The sequence below is a fragment of the Orcinus orca genome, chromosome 18 (assembly GCF_937001465.1).
Source record: "Orcinus orca chromosome 18, mOrcOrc1.1, whole genome shotgun sequence".
NCBI classification, from domain to species: Eukaryota; Metazoa; Chordata; class Mammalia; order Artiodactyla; family Delphinidae; genus Orcinus; species Orcinus orca.
The window spans coordinates 63655790-63678608 of NC_064576.1; the positions used below are offsets into that span (position 1 = coordinate 63655790).

General features: G+C 46.4%; 1 long non-coding RNA gene across 1 annotated transcript in view; it reads left to right on the forward strand.

Annotated features, from left to right (window-relative positions):
• The window catches only part of LOC125961933 (uncharacterized), a 63492-nt gene extending 42846 nt beyond the window's left edge, over positions 1-20646 (forward strand). Inside the window, exon 3 of the long non-coding RNA XR_007473079.1 lies at positions 20588-20646. This is a non-coding gene — a long non-coding RNA (uncharacterized LOC125961933). The remainder of the gene's footprint in view (positions 1-20587) is intronic.
• Positions 20647-22819: the final 2173 nt, after the last annotated feature.

Consider the following 22819-nt stretch of genomic DNA (forward strand, 5'->3'; position numbering starts at 1 on the left):
GTGGTGTCCTGTATCTGAGTAGACCGGCCACGTCCATGGGGCAGCCCGCGGTGAGCTCTCTGTGCCGATGGAAGGGGCTCTTGTCTGCCTGCCGCCTCCTCTGTGGAACTTTGCCTGTGCAACTGAAACCGAGGCGTGAGCCTCCCACTCCCACACTTCTGAAATCTCAAGTCACGTACCCACCATCTTTCTTTTTTTTTAATCACTTTTTTTTTTTTTTTGGCCGCACAGCATGCGGGATCTTAGTTCCCCGACCAGGGATTGAACCTGCAGAGTCTTAACCGTTGGACCACCAGGGAAGTCCCCAGCATCTTTTTTCTTTTGACTCCTAACAGTGATTTTGGGAATGGTCTCATCGTCCTCAGCAATGGCAAGCCAGCAAATGAGCAGTTACTCTGTATAAGCTTGCTCCTCGGAACAACAGATGGAGAGAGAGGGAGGGAGAGAGAGAGAGAGAGAATCTTCTTCAGGGTCTTACAAAGAATCTGAGGATAAGGACATGGATTCTTCCCTCAGCATGCCACTAAAACTCTTCTCACCCGGGTCATGCATGACCTCCTAACCATCAGTTCCAGCAAGCATTTCCCATCGCCTTCCCTGCCGTGGGAGAAACAACCTCCTATCTGGACATCCTCTCTTGAACTCCCAAGACAGCACTCAGCCTTGGTTCCCCTGCCCCCTTTCACACTATGTCTTGAGGTCAGTTGTTCTCTACATCTGTCCCATGGATGTAGCTGCTGTTTCTCAGACTTCCACTTTTGGTCTTCTTCTCACTCCTCCATTCTTTTTCTTTCCTCAGCAATTTCATCTTAGCCCAGAGCATTTGATTCTACATTTTTAACAGGCTTCCCAGGTGTGCTGGTTCCCAAGCAGTTTTGAGAATCTCTGGACTTCTTAATCCCTCTGGTCTTAGCTTCCCCACCTATAACATGGGGATAATACTGGTACTTGCCTCACTGGACTGTTGTCAGGATGACGTGTGTTCATATGTAAAGCACTTAGAGCAGTGCCTTGCTCATAGTCAGATTTACATACGTGTCTGTTGTTGTTAAGTTTAGGCAGAGGCCTGATGGGAAACGGGTCTTCAAAGGAGCATTGAGGCCTTTTGCAGAGACATAGTTGTTCCCCCAAATCTAGTCTCCCCTTCCAGAATCCCCACGTGGCCACGCAGAATCTCTTGCAGCTAGGTGTGCCTGTGTAACTAGGTTCTGGGAAACAAGGGCTAACTGGAAATGTCCTGTGGCAGTTTCTGGGAACTTCCCTGCAAGCCAGCTTTGTCCTCTCTTCTTTCTGCCATTCTGCTGCCCAGAACTTGAGGTGGTGGCTGCCATCTTGAAACATGAGCGTGAGGACCATTTATGAAGCTCGTCAGGAAGCTGAGCTGAAAGTGCCTGAGTGCTCAGGAGTTCATGTAGCACATCTCCTTACGCCCTGGATTGCTCACCTCTTGAGTTTTACACGAGAGGGGAATAAACTTCTGTCTTTTTTTTTTTTTTAATAAATTTATTTATTTATTTATTTTTGGCTGCATTGGGTCTTTTGTTGCTGTGCACAGGCTTTCTCTAGTTGCGGCCAGCGGGGGCTACTCTTCACTGTGGTGCACGGGCTCATTGCGGTGGCTTGTCTTGTTGCGGCACACTGGCTCTAGGCACGCAGTCTTCAGTAGTTGTGGCACGTGGGCTCAACAGTTGTGGCTCGTGGGCTCTAGAGTGCAGGCTCAGTAGTTGTGGCGCATGGGCTTAGTTGCTCCGCAGCATGTGGGATCTCTGTGAACCTGTGTCCCCTGCACTGTCAGGTAGACCCTTAACCACTGTGCCACCAGGGAAGTCCCTAAACTTATGTCTTTTGAAAGCCACTACGTTTTTGGGTCTACAAATTGAATTGTAGCCAACCTAATCTTAAGTGATACAGAATGTTGATACAGGCAGTACATATTGAATTAGGCATCGAATGCCAAATTATCTTTTATTTGGTAGTTAGTAGGAGAACCATTGAAGGTTTGGGGTCACACAATGGGGAATTCACTTTAGGAAGATTAATCTTCCAGTCATCTCCAGCCATGTGAAGGTGGTGAGAGAGCCTAGAGGTGGGGAGAGTAATGAGGAGACTGATACGGAGTGGGCAGGACAGGAGGCAGTGACGGTCTCAGGCAGGAAACGGTGGTGGAAATGGAAAGGAGAGGCTGGGTGGCAGAATCTGTGTTAAAAGAGACCCAAGAGTACTTTGCAGCTGATAGGATGTCTTGGTGAAGACACGGGAGAGGGAAAAGGTGACTTTGAGGCTTTGGGGAGAAATTTGGAGGATGAGTCAGTGGTTTCCTGGAACTGTCATGTACTGGTCTCTAACCAGACTCTGCAGTCAGTGACTTCATGTTGGTAGCTTGAAAGTGGCCACGGTGGGAATATGGAAACACTGTGGAAATCAAGAGATGCTACACATCAGGGCTCCTCCGTCTCCCCACAGAGAGTCAGTTTATCAGCGCACCACTGAATTCAAATGCCCCAAACGTGAAAGTCAGGAGGAAGAGCTGGTCTGGGAGATACAATGAGCTTCACTTTACCCATGAAAATTTGAGGTGTTGGCTAGCCACAGTGTGGGTGAAAGCTAGTTTGGAGGCAAGCACACAGCAATAGAAGTGCTGAAGCTGTAGGTGTCATAAATCATCAAGGGGAGATTGTGGACCAAAAAGAAAAGGGCAGAAAACAAAACCCTCAGGAATATGTCCTTTTAGGACTCAGAAGGAGGAAAAGAAACCAATGGAAACAGAAGAAACAATCGGAGAGACAGCAGGGAAATATAGGAAAGTTCTGTACTGTGGAAAAGAGGAGGAGAGAGAGAGAGAGAAGGGCCAGGAGCTGTAGAGGAGCTGAAACAAGTGAGGTCTCAGAAAAGGCTGCTGAATTTGGGGATTAAGAAGCTATTGGAGGGCAATGTCTATAAAGGGATGGTTGCAGAAGCCAGATTCCTTCTTCAAAGCCGGGGCCCAAGAATATATGAAGCTAATTTGTACAGCATCCAGCAAAACTTCTAGTGCATCACAGGCTATACATAAATGCACTTTGATGCATTCTATAAATGCAAAGTACTTTGGAGATTACTTGACTGTGTCTAAAGAAATTGGGTCATTTACTGATCTTTAAGACTACATGGAGCCTGGGGCTACCTCATCACAAAAGGAAGAGTGATCTTGGGAGTGGTGGAGGTTTGATGTGGGGCGAGCGTCTTGGCCCACGTGATTAAGCTGTCATCCAGTGACTAAGGAGATAAGCCTGTCTCTACGCGGGGGCTGTGGAGCTGACCGCATTGTATGTGCCTCAAGCTGCGCTTTGATTTGCAGCTGATGCTGCGACATTTTACTGTCCTTTGCTCCATGTCTCAGTCCTAGCCCTTGTCTGCAGGAATTGCTTTGTCTTTGGTATTCTATCAATATGTTGGCCTCTATATGCTATAACTGTGGTGATGTTTTTCTGTAGTGCAATATCCTCAGAGGTATGCATGAAAGTTCCTCAAAATATTTCTCTATTTCATAGTTACCTGCCTCTTTTGGGAAAGCAGAGGGATGGGAGACTGGAGGGATGAAGGAGAAATCACACTTACAGAATGCCCACTGTTTTAAAAATTCATTTAGCAACTATTTATTAGACACCTCTAGTTTCCAGGCCTTTTGCATCTCATATCATTCTTCCAAGAACCTTTCTGGGAGGTTATCATCCTACCCATTTTACAGATGAGCACTTCTGTGCTCACTCATTCCCCTGCAGGTATTGGAAGGCAGATTGATTTCTAGAACTTTACGATGAGTAGGGATTTTGTTTGTTGGTTGGTTTTTTAGCATCATATATATTTGATTCAGAGTTGACCTTCAAGACTCTGGATGTGACATCTTCAGCAAGTCCTGGAGTTCTGCCTACCCGTGGGAGTGGGACCTCATCTAGAGTCTAACACTTAATCATGCTCATCTCCTTGTGGATTCGGCTTCCAGTCACAGGCTCCAATTATTTCTTGATGTAGAAATATAGGACTTGGAAGACTGGCTCAGGCTGTCATCCATTTTACATTCATTCATTCAACACAAATGTGATGAACTCTTACTCTGCTGAACACTGGGATTGTAGAATTAAATAATCCTTTGTCTCTGTTCTCAAGGAGCTTGTACATTGCATAGCAAGCCCGAGATCAGAAAGTAGGTCCTTCTCAGCCAAGTCAAAATCAATGATCAAATACCTAGTACTACTTTGTTGTGTAACCTGTGGTTTCTGTGCAGTTTTGTTCTGTGGTTATCCTTACGATATTTCCTCCATTTATTTCATATGACATCAGCTCCCATGAGGAGTAAGTGCCTTGAGATCTGGCACTCTATCTCATGTGACTTTGTACCTGCACCAAATGGCACAATGTCTGGCACATAATCTGTGTTCATCGGATGTTCGTTGAATTAATAGATGAGTTACAAGGACTGTCTGTTAATTAATAGTAGTATTCTTATATATCAAATATGAGGCCCAAAGACTGACTTAGTAAATTCAGAACATGCTAGAATTCAGATTTCTGATATCTAAATGTTAGTGTTTTATACACTAATTTATTTATTTTATTTTTGATTGTAGTGCACAGAGTTGAATTCAATATATTTTTTAAGTCATGATTCACCAAAATCATCATTCTGTACAGAGCCCTCTCTGTTATGTTTTGTTTTTTTCCCCCTTACTTTTCTCATTTCCTGCTGCCTGCTGCCTGACACCCACTCTAGTTTGTTGTTTGAGTCCTTAGATATGCATGTATTTTTGAAGAATAAATAGTGTTTGGATTATGTATGTGTGGTACTTAATTCCCAAGCAATTAGAGACTTTCTGGTTACCTTTCTGTTATTGATTAAAGAATATACACTGTATCCTTTACTGAGGTTTGCTTTTTGGACTAGGATATCATCTATTTTGGTAAATATTCCATGCATATTTCAGAAGAGGATGTATTCTGCCGTTGTTGGGTGCAGCGTTTAATATTTCTTGATTAGGTCAAGTTTATTAATCACATGGTTCATATTTTTTATATTTTTATTGATTTTGTCTGCTTGGAGAAATGTACAATCTGCTACAATGATTATGAATTTCTTTTTTTTTTTTTTTTTTAGTTTTTTTCTTTTGCTTTATATATTTTGAGACTATGATGTTAGGTGCTTAGAAATTTAGAATTGCTGTTTCTTCCTGGTAGACAGAAGCTTTTATGATCGCGAAGTGTCTTTCTCTAAGTGTTTCTTGCCTTAAAGTTTATATTTTCTCATGCTAATGTAGCTACATTAACTTTCTTGGGGTTAGTGTTTGCATAGTACGTCTTTTTTATCATTTTACTCTTAACACTTCCATTTCTATATATTTAAAGTGAGTCTTTTGTAAGCAGCATATAATTGGGTTTTGTTTTGATTTCTCAGTATTTCAGCTGAAGTGTTTAGTCAGCTTGCAGTTAATGTAATTACGATATACTTGAGATAAGAAATTTCATCTTCCTATTTGCTTTCAGTGTGTTTTACCTTTTCTGTGTTTCTTTTCTGCCCTTGTTTGCCTTCTCTTTCATGTAAGTTCTTTTTTAAAAAAACATTCCTTTCTTTCCTCTGTTAGTTTATAGTTCTTTTCCTATTGTTAGTGCTTACTCTAGAGATAACCACATGCATCCTTGACAATGTCACATCTAACCTAAATTTGTACTGTTACCATTCCCTAGACACAATGAACCTTAGAACATTTTAACTCCCATTAACCCCACTTTCAACTTACTATCGTTTGTCCTGTATTTTAATTTTATATGTATTTTAAACCCCACAAGACCATTATGTGGTATTGTCAATGTTTATGTTTGTTGTGATTTATGTAAATTATGTTTATTCAGATTTGTCATTAGTGCTACTCTTTATTCTTTCCCGCATTTAAAAAAAAGTATTTATTTATTTTTGGCTGTGTTGGGTCTTCATTGCTGTGCGCTGGCTTTCTCTAGTTGCGGCGAGCGGGGGCTACTCTTCGTGGAGGTGCGCGGGCTTCTCGTCGCGGTGGCTTCTCTTGTTGCGGAGCACAGGCTCTAGGTGTGCGGGCTTCAGTCGTTGTAGCTCGCGGGCTCAGTAGTTGTGGCTTGTGGGCTCTAGAGTGCAGGCTCAGTAGCCGTGGTGCACAGGCTTAGTTGCTCCGAGGCATGTGGGATCTTCCTGGACCAGGGATTGAACCCATGTCCCCTGCATTGGCAGGCAGATTCTTAACCACTGTGCCACCAGGGAAGTCCTTTCCCGCATTTCTGAACTTATGTCTAGGATCATTTTCCTTTGGTCTAAAGAAAATCTTGTAGTATTCCCATTAGATTTGATGTGCTGCTAATATTCTCAGTTTTTGTTTGAAAATATGTTTACTTAAGCTTAATTTTTGAGGGATTCGTTTTTTCTGAGTATAATATTCTAGATTGGCAGTTATGTTCTTTTAATACTTTAAAGATATTATTTCAAAGTCTTCTGGATTCCATTGTTGCTACTGAGAAGTATGGTGTCAACGAATCTGTCCTTTTCCTCTGACTGCTTTTAATATATGTCTTTGGTCTTTAAGTAGTTTTTCAGTGTTTCTCACTATGTGCAAAGATATAATTTTCTTTAGTATTTGTTTTTGCTGTTTGTAGTACTTCCCGAGAGTGTAGCTGATGTCTCTTGTCATTTTGGGGGAATTCTCAGCTATTCCCATCTTTCCTGGGATTCCCCCTACATTAGGCCATTTTCTTGTATTATACGTTTCCTGCACATCTAAACTTTTTTACATTCTTCTGTATTTTCTTCCTTTTGTCTTTCCTTGCTTCAGTTTGGATATTTTCTTCTAATATCATCTAGTCCACAAATGCTCTTTTGAGATAACTTCAGTAATTGCACTTTTTCACTTCTAGAATTCTCCTTTAATTCTTTGAAAAATGTGTGTTCCAAGTTTTCGGCTCAGCTCTTGGCCAAGATTCTCTCTCTCTTTTTCAATTCTGAAAACATATTAAGCATAGTTATTCTAAAGTCAGTGCTTGATAACTCCACTCTCTGGAGTTCCTCTCGGCCAGTTTCTGTTTAGTTTAGCTCATTGGCAAGGTCTTGGTATAGGTGGTGCTGGCCCAAGTCAGGCTGTTTCTGTGTAGATGGGAATTCTGCCGTGTTCTTCATATGCACACAATGTTCTGGTCCAGATCAGACAGGGGTTGGTGAGCTGCTGAGAGGAACCCCAACTCTGTCACATTTAACAGCGTGTAAGAAGAAATGGGAGGAGAAATTCAAGAATTCTAATTGAATGCTGTAGTTGGTGAGCACAGCTGCAAGTTAGCATAGAGTTGACAGAGAAATGGTCTCAAGAAAGTATTTCAGGTCTCTAACAATAACAATAGCAATAATAATAACAACTAATATTTATAAGAACTGGGTTTGTACCAGACAATGTGTCTGGTAAGTGTTTGTCTGGATTATCCCTTCAAGGCACACAAAAACCATGAGCTAGTTGTAGTTATTAATCCCATTAGACAGATGCCACATCCGAGAATTAGAGAGACTGACTTGTCCTGGGTCACACAGAAGTGGCTGAGCTGGTCCGACTGACCCAGGACTCCTGTGCTGAATGACGAGCCATGCTGCGGCTCGGAGCTCGGGCCCTTTTGTTTGAAGAATGGGCTTTTAGTGTTCTCCACGAGAAGACTTGCTCTTGTACCTTTCCTGAGTTGCTTATTTAGTAGCATGAGCATCTGGTTCTAGAGGATTTAGTGTTTAAAAAGCAGCAAAGGTAATGTAGAGGCAGAGACATTTAACAGGCTTCCTTTCTTCTGCTGCCACTCTTGGCATTTTGCTCCTGGGCTTGTTTCATTTTCCCTTGGCAATGAGCTAGAATACATCAGCAGGGACAGACACCACCAAAGTGCAGCTGCCCCGGTCAGTGGGTAAGATGGCCAGACCTTGGCGGCTGAGGGGGACAAACGAAGCCACAGGTGACCTTCAGAAATTCAGCTGCACGTATAGCTTCTCTGAGCCCCCCAGTGTGAGCGGAGATGCAGGTTTCACTTAGATTTTCTTCTACCCTTTTGGTATTTGGTATTTTCCTCATCTGGGTCTGATGATCCTGGTGTTTTTCATCTGTTTTACTGATTCATGCTCTTTCTTTCTGAAGTGGACAGAGTGCCGTGTTTCCAGCCAGGCACCTTTCCCATTTCTCTTAAGCCAGGTACGTTTATAGAGAGGTGGCATCATGTGCTTCTTGTTCCTGTTAGATTTACCCACGTAGACTCCCCTGGATATCTTGAGGGAGCCAGCAGAGCCATTCCATGCATTTTCTCTTTGAACCAAGAAGTTGTATTTAGTCCAGATGAGATGGAACAGTTGCTGGAGGCTGAGTGAGACCGAAGGAGTGAATGGGGATTTTGTGAGATTTATTCTGTAAAGCTGGCCCTGAGCCTAAAGCAACCCCTCCTGGCTCCTGGCACTTACTTGGGAACGTTTGAAGGACACTCCTTTCAGGGCCTGAACCCAGGCATAAGGAACAGAGGAAAAGGCAGAGTAAATCCAGCTTTATCGCCTAAGACCTGGAACTCAGAAGAACTCTGACTGCAGTTTGGGATGAAGTCGGAATGGATTCTTTTGCTCGCTTCATCCTGAAAAATATCTGCACAACCTCCTCCGTCAAAGAAGATAGGGGAATAGGTTCATTTGTATCATTTTTTTTTAGATTCCGCATATAAGCGCTATCATATCTTGTCTTTCTCTGACTTACTTCACTTAGTATGATAATGTCCAGGTCCATCCATGTTGCTACATATGGTGGTTACCGGGGGGGGGGGGGAAGAGTCAGGGGGAGGGGTAGATTGGAAGTTTGGGATTGACATATACACGCTGCTATATGTAAAATAGATAACCAACAAGGACCAATGTATAGCACACGGAACTCTGCTCAGTACTCTGTGATAACATAAATGGGAAAAGAATTTGAAAAAGAATAGATACATGTATATATATAATTGAATCACTTTGCTGTACACCAGAAACTAGCACAATGTTACTAATCAACTATACTCCAATATAAAATTTAAAGGAAAAATGAAAAAAAAAAGAAGATAGGGGAAAAAAGGGCCTCAGTGATGTGATGTCATCTTGATTCCCTTTGCAACAAAAAATCTCGATCTTTTTTCATGAACCAGGTGCCAACCTATCAAAACTCTGGAAATGACACAGTGACATCTCCCCCTGGTTACAGGTAGGTGTGAAGTTAGGGGAGATGTCTGTTCATAACTTTTTTCCTGATAGATTTTCAAGTCATGCATACCAGTAGGGGTAATAAAGATAGCGCGTGAGGTCTGCCAGGCAGTTTTCTCGAAGTCGTTGGTTTTCAGGTTGTGCAGGCCGAGCTTCCCTGCAGGCCAAGGCCGGTTGATTGTCTTGCCGGCTCACAAAAGAGAAAGTAGGTGTCTCAGTGGGAGTGGAGTACAACCGTCATCTCCATGGGGCTGTGTGTGCAGGGGACGCGAATAGAAGTGGATTTCTGTGGAAACCTTATGATTGAGCTTTTTGCTTTTATTATTTGGTTTCCATGGTAAGTCCTTTCAAAAGACTAAGATAGCAGTGTCTTTACATACCCAGGAGAGGAGTGCAAACGAGGCATCAGCAGAGGCTTGAGGGTTTACAAAGCAAGCTCGTGGGCAGTGCCTCACTGGGTCCTCACAAGAGCCCCGCGATACAGGTAAGGGTTGTTACTCCCATTCTGCGGAGGAGGAAATTGAGGTCCAAGGAGGGTAACACAGCGGGAATGTAGCTGCATCAGGGGTTGTCAGGCAACCGCACGGAAGCTTTCACAGGGTGCTCTGCATCGCCCAGGTTCAGGGCCATCACCTCAGGACCAACAGCAGCTCCCCGCCCTGCAGGCCTCATGGTGCAACCACAATGAGATGAATTCTCAAGCGGGATTGGTGCCTGCAGAGGGCATTTGGGAAGGTGTGGGAGCTTTTTAGTTTCAATCACTTGGGGTGGAGAAAGCCGTTGATATCTAGAGATGGGGGCCAGGAACGTTAAATATCCTACGCAGGACCATGCTACAAAATGAAGACTTCTGCCCACATTTTCAATAGCATCCCTGTCAAGAAACACAGATGAGCATCTTTTTTCTTCTATTTAAAAAATACATATGGGGTTTATACATGTGATTATATTTGAGGTGAAAAAGTTTCCCCTGCCGAAAGGAACCTTTGAAGCTGACTGGGCTGGCTGTCTTTTGGGGCACCTCCAGCTCGAAACGCCCACTACTCTTGGCATCCTTGTTTCTGGAATTCCCCAGAGTACCACAGAGAGGAGCGCTGGCCTGCTGTTGCTGGTCTAAAATTCCCGGGTGGAACCATTTCAGCCTTTCCAGCTGAATATCGTAAAATGGGTGGGTGGCTTGAGCCCCGTGCACAGGGACTGGCCCTCGCCGATCGGAACCACTCAGGTCGAGACCCTTAGGTCCTCCCCACCCACGAAAAGGGATCTTGCTGCAAATTCTGAGACTCAGCCGACTGCCAGGTTAAAGGCAAGGCTGCCAGCTCTCCTCACTACCCTGCCGAGGAGACCTGGATCCCAGAGCCCTCCATCTACTTGACAGAAGCTCTTCCCATGCAGCGTCAGATTTTCCCACTGAAAGTGTCAAGGTTGGGGGTGGCAGGGAAGAGGGTGTCGCAGGAACCCATCTGTCACAGCCATGAGCTGGTGAGAGCTGAGCTGTGACAGTTTATTCACAAACCCTGAGAGCGCTGCTGGCAGCATCTCAACCCTTCCCTGATCGTCCTGGCCACAGGGTTTCCTCACATCTGCTGCCATCTGCCTCCCCACAGGAACTGGGGGCCGCTGGAGAAGCCTGGCATTCTCTTAGTAACTCTTATTTGCACTCAGTGACAGAAAGAGGCTTCAGTGTGGATGAGGGTAGAAAGAGAAAGCTCTTCGGGGCTGCCATAAGAATCGAAACAGACACCACACGCCTTGCAGTAATGCTGGGCCCCTCACAAGAACCCTGAGGGGTGGGTATGGTTATGTCCACTTTACAGATGGGGAAACTGAGGCTTGGGATGAGGACATAAACCATCCGAGACCCCATAGCTTCTAGGCAGTACGACCAGATTCCTACCCACATCAGCCTGCGTTAAACAGCATCTTTGAGGTCACTGCCTACCCGGCCTCTGGGAGCCTGGGGTTGCCATATACTTCTGGGGTCCAGTTTCTTGCATGAGGACTGCTGGGGTTCTGAGGGGCTAGTAGCCCAGACTCTTGGGTCTTTGCTCATTGTCATATCCTCTTGGCCAGTCTGATACCCGGCGTATAGGGAGTACTTAGCAGCTCCTGTTGAATGAATGCGTTTGAAGTCTAGGCTTCCTTCGCATATGTGTGCAGTAATCACGTTTTCTTATAAATTCAGCCGCCCAGCTGCCTCGCAGATGAAGTAACTTCTAGATCTGGGTGAGGGGTTTTAGGAAAGAGGACGGGGGTCCTGGCGTGTACTGTGCCTGGAGTTCAGAGTATGGCTATATACAGGGGACAGCTCCTAGGAGTCACAGAAGCAGTTGTGGTCTGTGTGAAGTGTTCCTTCACAGATACGGGGGCCAGAAAGTCTCCACCTGGCCTTGCTCCTGTCTGACACAGGGAGGGGACTGTGACGCGGCAAGCGAGGCATTTGCTCCAGTCACAGAGTTTAAGAGGGAACGAGATCTCGGTCATCAAGATGAATAAAGTTTTGATGAACTGTTAACAAAATCCAAATCAACCCACGATAATCCATGATGAACAGATCATCAGCAGGTTAAACAAAGGGAGGATCAGTAGCGCCAGTGCCTGGACTGAGCTGTACTAGAGCCTGCAGCGAGAGGGACAGTCACTCCCACTGACCCTGTCTTTTTTATTTTTATTTTTTTTGCGGTACGTGGGCCTCTCACTGTTGTGGCCTCTCCCATTGCGGAGCACAGGCTCCGGACGCGCAGGCCCAGCGGCCATGGCTCACGGGCCCAGCCGCTCTGCGGCATGTGGGATCCTCCCAGACCGGGGCACGAACCTGCGTCCCACGCATCGGCAGGCGGACTCTCAACCACTGCGCCACCAGGGAAGCCCCCACTGACCCTGTCTTTATTTAACATGTTTATATTTTGTTTGTCGTGAATTTTTTGCATTAGTTTAGATTTTTAAAAACTACTATATTAAAATGCAATTCATCCTGTATTTTATTTGTGGTGCCCCTTACCTTTGCACCCAAGGCGAGAGCCTCCCTGCCCTCACCCTGGTCCGGCCCTGCCCTGCCCTTGAGTCCTGCCACCTCCCCTCTTGCTTCTCCAGCCAGACTGTCCATCGTGCTCAGAACACCGCAGGTACCTTCAAGCTCCAGGGCCTTTGCTCAGGCCACTCTCTTTTCCTGGCCCTCCCTTTCCCCACAATTCTGGTTGTCTGTCTCCAGCCTCCTGTAGGTCTTTGCTCCTTTATATGCTGATTATTCTTTGCTTTCTTCCTGTCCACTCTAGTGCCCCAGGAGGTCAGGTGTTTTCATCTGTCATGGCCAGGTGTGTGGTTAGGTGCTCGATAAATATTTGACACACGAAAGAATAAACGAAGATGAACAGGTCTCACTGTTGAGGAGCCTAAAAGCCACAATGAGGAGTTTTAGTCTAAGCGACAATAGCCACTGTTGGTTTCTGGAAAAAGAAATAACTACCTAGCTACGGTGCATATGTTGCAAGCCCTGTTGCATACTTTTTATAGGTATATTTAACTCCTTGAATCCTCCCGACCACCCTCGTCCCCATGTTTTACAAATGAAGAAAGTGAGACCTGGAGAAGTTAAGGATCATGTCCAAGTGCAAGGGCCTTGGATTCACACATAGATCAGTCTGAGCTTCTGAGGACTCTTGATGTTTGTAGGATGTGTTGGTTAAGGAAGTTAGAGACTAGAAGTCGCTGGAAAAGCAGAGAAGGGATGTGTGAGATGAGGGAGGAAAAGGGGATGCTGCAGAGCAATCTGACTCCACCCACTGTCACCCCTCCACCCTGTCACCCCGTATCCCTACGCTCAGGACGCACATCCAGGGAGGACCAGATGGGCTTATTGCCAGTCAGTCGGAGGGAGGTTGGGACTAGGTTAGGAGTGGCTGGCGGACGAGTCATTCACTCAACTAGACTGAACTCTGTAGAAAAAAAATGCGTTCAGGACTTGTTTTCAAATGAGATTCTAATTGGATTAGCAGTGTCATCTTTTGTAGAGTCACAAACGAGCCTGTGCTTCCTTATGGCCCCAGCTTATTCACGAGGTCCTTGCTGGCAGCTCTCAGATCTGCGGGGGCCGTCTGGCCAATCTCTGGGAGCTCTTCAAGGGACAAGGGCACTGCTGAATAGAAAGAGAGACCTGTTACGAACCCAGGGAAGCCTGGGCTGGCATCCTGGTTCTGCAGACTTCACCCTTCTGAGCCCATTTCTTCAGGGATATGGTGATAATAATCCCCTTCTCACAGGGTGCTGTAAGGGTTAAATGAGATAATTTATACAAAGCACCTAGCGTCTTACCTGGCACATAGGAGGTACACCATGGATGTTCATGTCCTTGACTCTTTTTGTCTTTTTTTTTTTTTTTTTTTTTTTTGAGTTCTTTGTAGGCTGGTCAGTGGGAAAGTAGGAACAGGTAGAGGACAAGAGCTGGAAGTGGATGACCATCTAGGAAACACTGACAAATAGGGCTATAGATGACCCTCAATATTGCCACATTACATAAGCACACACTGAAAAGTGATATATGATGATAAAACAGAAATTACAGAACACTATTTCTCTAAGGAATTCAAAGCACGTTTACACACATGATCTTATCAACCCTGGCAGAATCCCTCAGCAGGTGCTGTTGTCTCCATTTTCAAGAGGGGACAGGGACCCTGGAATGACCAAAGACCGGTCTGGTCCCCATACTTTCTCTGCTCTCTGCTCAGCCCTGTCTGGTGAGCCACCCAGCCAGCAAGGGTGGAAAGTCAGTGACACCTTCAGAGTGCCCTGCATCCCCAAATCCCCGTAATCTTAAGCACCTTAATAAAGCAGTTCTTTCGTATGGGGAAAGTAGAGCTTTCCAGGAAAGTTTTCTGGAGATGAATTACTGGAACAGCAACTTCATCTTATTAGAATTAGCGTGCTCCGGTAAAGCCCTCGAGGGGATTTGCTTCATTCCAGGTTCTGAGGGGGCAAGTTGAGACATGACTGGTCAGTGTTAATGGTTTTGTGATTAATCCACGGAATCAAAATTATCCTGAGCCATTGCTTTTCTCTCCTCCTCCTTTTTTTTTTTTCTTTCTTTCTTTTTGGGGGTAAACTGTTGATCCAGGGCCATTATAAAGGGACAACTCTTGGGAATGAGTTTGTTTAAGAAGAGGAACTGCAGACACAAAGTTAGAGCACAGACTTTCTGCAAACTGCAGCTGAAGAGGTAGACTTTACTGTCTCCATGACGAAGAGACGGCGGCTTGCTGTTCGTTTTAACACTGACCCTAATCTCAGACAACAGCCATCAGGCGGCCTCAGTGTACCTTCTCCTCAAGCCGTTGGTTAGGCACAGGTGACCTTCATTCAGGAGGGTGCTGGGGAGGCAGGACCAATGCTGTGTGCCATGATGGGTTTGGCTTGACCACATCAGCCTATTGTCCTAAAAACCGGAAGCAACAACCATAATGAGGCGGATACTGATATGTGATCTCCATTGCATTGGATGGGCCACACTTCCTGCAGCCACTCAGAAGTCCTTCAATTTTAACTGAAACATTCAGCAAGCAGTTAAACAACCACCATGTCATGGAGTTTTACATTCATTCACTCAAAAAGCCTTCCTGCACCAGGCAGGAAGAGATGTAAGATGTAAGAGATGCAAGTGATATAAGGATGAGTGCAGCACAGAGCATGTTCACAGACTTTTCTCTGACTTAATCCTCGCAGCAATCTTATGAGGATGAGCATATATTGCTCCCACTTTGCAGGCGAGGTGACGAAAGCTCAGGGAGATGACTAACATTTACTCAAAAATCTCATGTACAGGCAATACACAGGAACCAAACTCATGTCTTCTGAAAACAAATCATTATAATAACTAATGCTATTGAACATTTACTGTGTGCAAAGGCACATAGTTGTTTTATATGTACAGGATTGCATCTAATTCTTAAAATAATCCTAGGAAGTAGGTACTATTTTTGTGGTGCCCAATTCACAGAAAAAAATTCTGTTTGCTCAAATAGAGGCACAGAAAGTTAAGTGACTTATCAGGGGAAGGACGAGATGGAGCAGGGATCACACCCAGCCAGCTTGGCTGGGCCCTTGCTCACGTGCCACTGTGCTGCCAGCTACAGAGGGGATCTTGCTGCCCTCTGTGCGTGGGGCATGCGGTAGAGTGTCCTCCCTCTGTGCGTGGGGCATGCGTTAGAGTTTCCTCTTGGGAGGAACGTATCAGCTGTTATCCATTAGAAGTCTCCTTTCCAGCATTTAAGGAGAACCCACCACGTTCCGGGCACACTTTGTGCCTGTCCGCAGAAGGGGTCCTTTTCGGGCTGTGATCAGTGCCCAGCCTGTGGGAGCGGGCTAACACTGAAGGGGAGGGGTGCAGTGTGGAGTATCGCTCTGCGGGCTGTGGCTTTCTCATGAATATTCAGTCCCTGCGGCTCTCCCACGGGGCTGCCCGCTCTGCCTGGAGCCCCTGCCTGCTCCTGATGACCTTGGGCGGAGGCTGATCAGGGGTTTGGAGAAGCCCTTTCTGGAAGAACAACAGTTTGGGGGGTTTCTCTTGTGTCTTCCGAATGATCCTGCCAGGGAGACCCCTGTGCTGCCCGGGAGGATGAGAGAGGGCAGGGGAACATGTAGAAGAGGGATGCCTGTGTCTGTCTCCAAGTGAGGAACTCGGTTTACTTATGACACCATAATTAGACCATTTTTCTGTTTTTTTTTTTTTTTTTTTTTGCGGTACGTGGGCCTCTCACTGCTGCGGCCTCTCGTGTTGCGGAGCACAGGCTCCGGACGCGCAGGCTCAGTGGCCATGGCTCACGGGCCCAGCTGCCCCGCGGCATGTAGGATCTTCCCAGACCGGGGCATGAACCCGTGTCCCCTGCATCGGCAGGCGGACTCTCAACCACTGCGCCACCAGGGAAGCACAATTTTTCTGGTTTTATTCACTCAAAGATAGATATTATTCGGGGGCTTGGGGGAAAAGGCAGGAAGAGATGCAGAAGACTCATATATCTGAAGCTAGAAGAGCAAGCTTAATGTTTTGAATTTATTAGACCTTAGGCTGTAGGGTTGATGGGTCACCCTGAGTGGTCTGTACATCTGTTAGTTTACCTGGTCCGGAATAATCGAGCACTGAAGACTGGGGGGCTTAATAAACAGCAGAACTTTATTTTCTCCTAGTTCTGGAGGCTCAGAGTCCGAGGTGAAGCTGTTGACAGGGTTGATTTCTCCTGAGGCCTCTCTCCTTGGTGCTCAGACGGTCTTCTCCCAGCATCTTTACGTGGTCTTCCCTCTGTGTGAGTTCGTGTCCAAATTTTCTCTTCTTATAAGGACACAAGTATTATTGGATTAGGCCTTGCCCCAAAGACCTCATTTTACCTATATTTCTACTTTTTAGGCCTGAAAAAAACCCCGAAATGACATCTTATTGTGCTATGGTGTTGGTGTTTTGGGTACGGTTTCCCCTCTGTACTCCAAATTTTCTGTAATGTAGTTATATCTTTAAAAAACTTTTTTCCCCTAATTACTTCTGTCCCCCAAAACAGTCACACTGTGAGGTGCTGGGGGTTAGGACTTCAACATGTGAATTTGGGGGGGATGGAATTCAGCCCAGAGCAATAGCGGAGCAGCAGTGTTCTTGGCCAGGAGGCAGTTTTGTTTTCTCTGAGTCCTAATGAAATGAGGTGGGAGAGAACGACAGGCAGTGGGTGTGGCTGACTGACAGGTGGGGAGGTCTGGCCAAACCCCTTCCCAGCTCTGGCCCACCTGGAGACATGCTGCCCAGCTGAGGCTTCAGAACTGACGGCCGGATCCTAATCGTCCTTGGCCCCTCCACCGTGTGCTGCTCGGTGCTACCTGCTTTCATCCTCCTGCAGGGCCGAGTGGGACAGGAGGGGACGGGGCTAGCCTTGGGGGCTCGTGCTGAGTCAGTGGAGCTGCCCCACTCCTGTCTCTACTCAGTGGCCGGTTCAAGGCTGGGCCATTGCAGCCTTTGTCTGGGGCCCAAGGGGATTGTTGGTTTCGTGGGCAAAGATGGGGCAGCAACAGAGAAAGTTCCCTTTCTTCATTTGATGGGGCAAGAACTGGCAGAACACACTCTCCCTGGGGAGGGAGTGGAGGGATCCGGGGCAGAGGTGTTTAGAGGTGCCAAGTCAGTGGGAGGGGAGCTTGAGCTAGAGGACAGGGGAGAGGGGGAGAGGCAGAGGAGCCATTCCAGCCCTGGCCACCAACCATCAAGATGGGGAAGGCCTTCAAGGGGCCTTTTCTAAACTTTGTTCTGTAAAGTACTAGGAAACTTGTCTCATGGGGCACATCACTGGGGCATATGATACAACTTAGGAAACACCAGGGAAGTTCAACAGGTTTGGTTTCCAAAATGGCGACAGTCTTGCTTTTGAACAATGGGTTTAGGACTCACCCATGAACTTGAAGCTCCAGGCTGGACTTTTCTTATTAGCTCATCCTTTACCTATTTCCAAGTTATTTGAAACATACATATAGATAATGATAGTATTAAATAGATACTTGGATTGTTTATTTCTGATTATAAAAAAATACATATTGTAGAAAATGTGAAATGTATAGATATTCACAGTCACCGAGGAGAAAATGTAAAATCACTCATGAATTCAGGTATAATAACTTTAAGAGTTCTGGCATTTAGCTCTCTAGTGTTATCCTTTTGCAGTTGTATGAATACATATAAATAAAATATATATAAATATAAACTATATATAAACTATTTTTACAAAAGGGATCATTCAATACATACTTTTCAGTTGATATATTTTGAACATTGCTGACAAGTTTCTATATCATGATTTTAATTAATTAATTAATTTATTTATTTATTGTGGTACACGGGCCTCTCACTGTCGTGGCCTCTCCCGTTGTGGAGCGCAGGCTCTGGACGCGCAGGCTCAGCGGCCATGGCTCACGGGCCCAGCCGCTCCGCGGCATGTGGGATCTTCCCGGACCAGGGCACGAGCCCGTGTCCCCTGCATCGGCAGGCGGACTCTCAACCACTGTGCCACCAGGGAAGCCCTATATCATGACTTTTAAATAGTTTTTTAGTAGTCCATTGGATGGATTTACCACAATTTCTTCAGTTCTCTATTGTGGAGCATTTTTTTTTCTATTATAAACAAGGCTTAACTGAACATCTCTGTAGAAACCTTTCCATGTCCTGTTTTATAACAGGTACAAACGTCAGTCTTGGACTCCTTTGATTTTCTGACTCATATCTGTGAGGGAATGTGAATTTGGGGGCTTAGCTGGCCGATGGGAATCAGGATGGGATCCTGGAGCCCACAGGTTGTTGTGGCTATGTCCCAAATTAATCCAGTTTTAATCAGGATGAATAGAAACAATGTCCAAAGCAAAAAGCATCCAGCCATATCTGGGGAACTGTGCAAAAGTCTGATGTTCTGTGTAATAGGGGAAATGGCAAATGGGAGTTTGTTCAGAGAAGACCTCAGAGTGTGGGGTTCTTTAACACAGCGGTCCCCAACCCTTTTGGCACCAGGAACTGGTTTCATAGAAGACAGTTTTTCCATGGGGGGTGGGGGAAGGTTTAGGTGGTAATGTGAGCGATGGGGAGGGATGGCGAGCGGCAGATGAAGCTTCAATAGCTCACCAGCCACTCACCTCCTGCTGTGCGGCCTGGGGGGTGGCAGGGGTGGATGGCGTTGGGGACCCTGCTTTAACAGATCCCTCAAAGCAGTTACAGGTTTATAGAATGAGGGCTGCTCTTTTGGTCATAGAATGTGTGGATTTGAGTTTTTTCGGTCTTAATGGGCCAAAACATGGGAGAAGGAATGCCATGGGGCTTAAGTCCAGTGACTTTCTGTAAAAGAAGCCCAGATGGCAGGCACGGTGGCTCCACCTTCATTAGATGCCTAGATTCTGTCTTGTCCATCATCCTTAGTGTCTGGTTTCCATCTTGAAGATTACATCATGGTCCTGAATGACAATTGGAGAGCCAACCTTTCATCTTTATTTCAGGCAGGGCTGATATTTACTCAGAAGGCATAGGTATGACCAATTCATTGTTAAAATATCAATGTACTTCTGAATGAGTGGGAAAGTAGCCACTGCCTCTTGGTATCTGTGGATCGTCCAGCAACTAAAGAGTTAACACAGCTGCAGCAGAATCCTGCAGGACTCTGCTCAGCAGTAAGCCTGATGTCCCTTGGATTGGTTGAACATGTTCAAAATGACCCCCAATTCCAGGTAGGAAGAAGGGAGGGCCAAGCAAAAGGGTTCACTTCCCAGGTAAGCTGGCCTCCTTTACAGAATGTTTTTCACAAGCCCCACCCATCAACTTCCACTTACAGCTCATTGGCCGCCTCTTCCTGCAATGCAGACTGGGAACTGTAGTTCTATAGCCATCAAGATGTCATCCTTCCAACAATATAAAGTTCTCTTTCTAAGGAAGCAGGAGTGTTAGTTAGGCAACCCTACTGAAAAAACAAACTCTTTGGTGGCCACAGTGAAGGAGGCTCAGTCTTTTTACACCTTAGTGTGAATAATGTTCCAAATCAAGTCAGCAACCTTTTGGAGGGAGATAATTCTTCTCTTCTATTATTGTTGCTTACCCTGTGTGTGTGTGTGTGTGTGTGTGTGTGTGTGTGTGTGTGTGTGTGTGTGTGTGTGTGATGTGGGGAGGACAGGGATGAAAGGTAAGAGGAGGGGGCCTTATCTAGCTGGGATGTTGGATCTCCAGAAAAAAAAAAGGAACAGCATTTGTAACTGTTTCTATTTGTCAGGAAAAAACATGATACTTCCCTCTGCCTAGACCAACTGCCTAAGAAAACCCCTCCTACAGTTTTTGAAAACAAAAACAAATAAATAAAACAAAAACAAACCTCCCCCCAAAGCTGGTAGGGGTGTAAATTAGACGGCAGTTTGGCAGTATTTAGCAAAACAAAAAATTCACACACCATTTGACCCAGCAAATCCACTTCCTGGAATCTCATCTAAGAACTATTCATCTGCTTGTGTGTAGATGTCTGCACAAAGATGCTGATTGTGATGCGGCCTTCAAAGGGGGAAGATTGGAAACCGCATGCACATCTATCAATAGGGGACTTGTTAAACCACATTAGGGTATATCTATTCTGAAGGATTAAAATAAGAAGTAAACTTATTGTATCATCAGAGAAAAATCTCCATAGTATATTTGGAGAGGAATGAGTAAATTGCATAACAATTTGAATGCAAGTCTAGTATGATAATACTTCTGGAAAAAAAATTGTGTAATACATGTCTGTATAAAATGGAACTGCCCACACTGCTGACAGGGGAAGTGGGGTGGGGGGTGACAGGGGTGTCTATGTTTTGTTCTATCTACAGGCAAACCTCAGAAGTACTTCGGGTTTGGTTCCAGACCACCACAATAAAGCTAATCTCACAATAAAGATAAAACGAGTCCCACAAATTTTTTGGTTTCCCAGTGCATATAAAAGATATGTTCACACTACAGTGTAGTCTATTAAGTGTGCAATAGCATTATGTCTCAAGAAACAATGTACATACCTTAACTAAAAATATACTTTATTGCTAAAAAATACTAGCCATCATCTGAGCCTTCAGGGAGTTGTAATCCTTCTGCAATAGTAACACCAAAGATCACTGATCAGAGATCACCATAACAAATATAATACTAGTGAAAATGTTTGACATACTGAGAGAATTACTAAAATGTGACACAGAGACATAAAATGAGCAAATGTTGTTGGAAAAATGGTGCAGATAGACTTGCTCGATGCAGTGTGGCTGAAACAGAGTTGTAGAGAGAGTTGGCTGGCTGCTTCCCTAACCCACAGCCTGAGAGAAGGGCACAGTGAGCTGGGAAGAAGGAAGCCAGGAGTGAACTCCTGCTGCATGCCTCTGCTCCTGCCCCTGCAGCCACACTGGCCCTGGGCCTTTTTCTAAAACAGCAACCTCATCCTTTGGCTTGTTGTTTCCTCTAACTAAACGTCTTTCCCTCAGCTCCCTTAGGTCTTTACTCCACTGTTCCAGAGAGGCCTTCTGTGCCACCCTCTAAAAATCACACCCAGTCCCTGTGCCCCTTAGCACTTGCCATTGGCCACCATAGGATATGCTTTACTTCTTCCTCTGGGTTCTGGAGCACTGGAGCACGAGCACTGGATTATGTACTGGAGCATGAGCACTGGAGCATGAGCACTGGGTGATGCACTGGAGCATGAGCACTGGAGCATGAGCACTGGGTGATGCACTGGAGCATGAGCACTGGAGCATGAGCACTGGATGATGTACTGGAGCATGAGCACTGAAGCATGAGCACTGGGTGATGCACTGGAGCATGAGCACTGGATGATGCACTGGAGCATGAGCACTGGAGCATGAGCACTGGGTGATGCACTGGAGCATGAGCACTGGATGATGCACTGGAGCATGAGCACTGGATGATGCACTGGGGCATGAGCACTGGAGCATGAGCACTGGATGATGCACTGGAGCATGAGCACTGGAGCATGAGCACTGGGTGATGCACTGGGGCATGAGCACTGGATGATGTACTGGAGCATGAGCACTGGATGATGCACTGGAGCATGAGCACTGGATGATGCACTGGAGCATGAGCACTGGGGCATGAGCACTGGATGATGCACTGGAGCATGAACACTGGAGCAAGAGCACTGGAACATGCACTGGAGCATGAGCACTGGAACATGCACTGGAGCATGAGCACTGGGTGATGCACTGGAGCATGAGCACTGGAGCATGCACTGGGGCACAAGCACTGGGGCCAAGGCAGCGCATGTTCACTGCTCTGTCCCTGGCACCACACGACTCTGCCACATGGCTGGAGGACTAAGTGAGAGGGCAGGTGGGCAGGGCAGCCTGGGAGGGGTGAGGAGGAGGACAGCCTCCCCGTGGAGGCGCTAGAGGCAGGGCTGAAGGGAGTGGGAGGAATGCCTCCACAGAGATGTGTTCTAAATATGTTTCTATTGAAGGCCTGTGGCCCCTGGCCCTTGCCCCTGATCCTGCCCGCTGACGGGTGAGCAGCCTTGCCGGCCTCTGTGGAGAGTGGCCGGGTGTTCGGGTGGCCCAGGGTTCCCTCTCTGTGGGAAAGGGCCGGGCAGCTGGTGGGAGCCACGGAGCCCCAGAGCCGGGAGCGGGCACCAGGCCAGCTCCCCACGGTCTGGCCCCGGGGCCCAGGGAAGGCTGGGCACACAGCGAGCTCTCTGTCGCTTGGCATGTGGGCTGCGGTTGTCCCCTCTGGCTGGAGAGGGTGATTGGCATTTCCTGCTCCCATGCCGCCCTTGGCTCTCTGGGGTCCTGCTCCGCTCTCTGACCCCCGAGACAGGAACATCCTGTCCCATCGGGGCCCCAGAGACCCTATAGCTTCAGGTCACCACATGTTCCCTTGCCTTCTTTCACTGCTCATCATCTCCCCTTCCTGGCCCCAGGGTGTCCGGTCCCTTAGAAAATCACCCAGAGCTGCCCTTTGTCGCATAACTCAGCGAGGCCCTGCGCCCACTACCTCTGCCAACCCTCAGACTCCCTTGTGAGGCTGCTACTGTTGTTGCCCCCATTTTCCAGATTGATACGAATGAT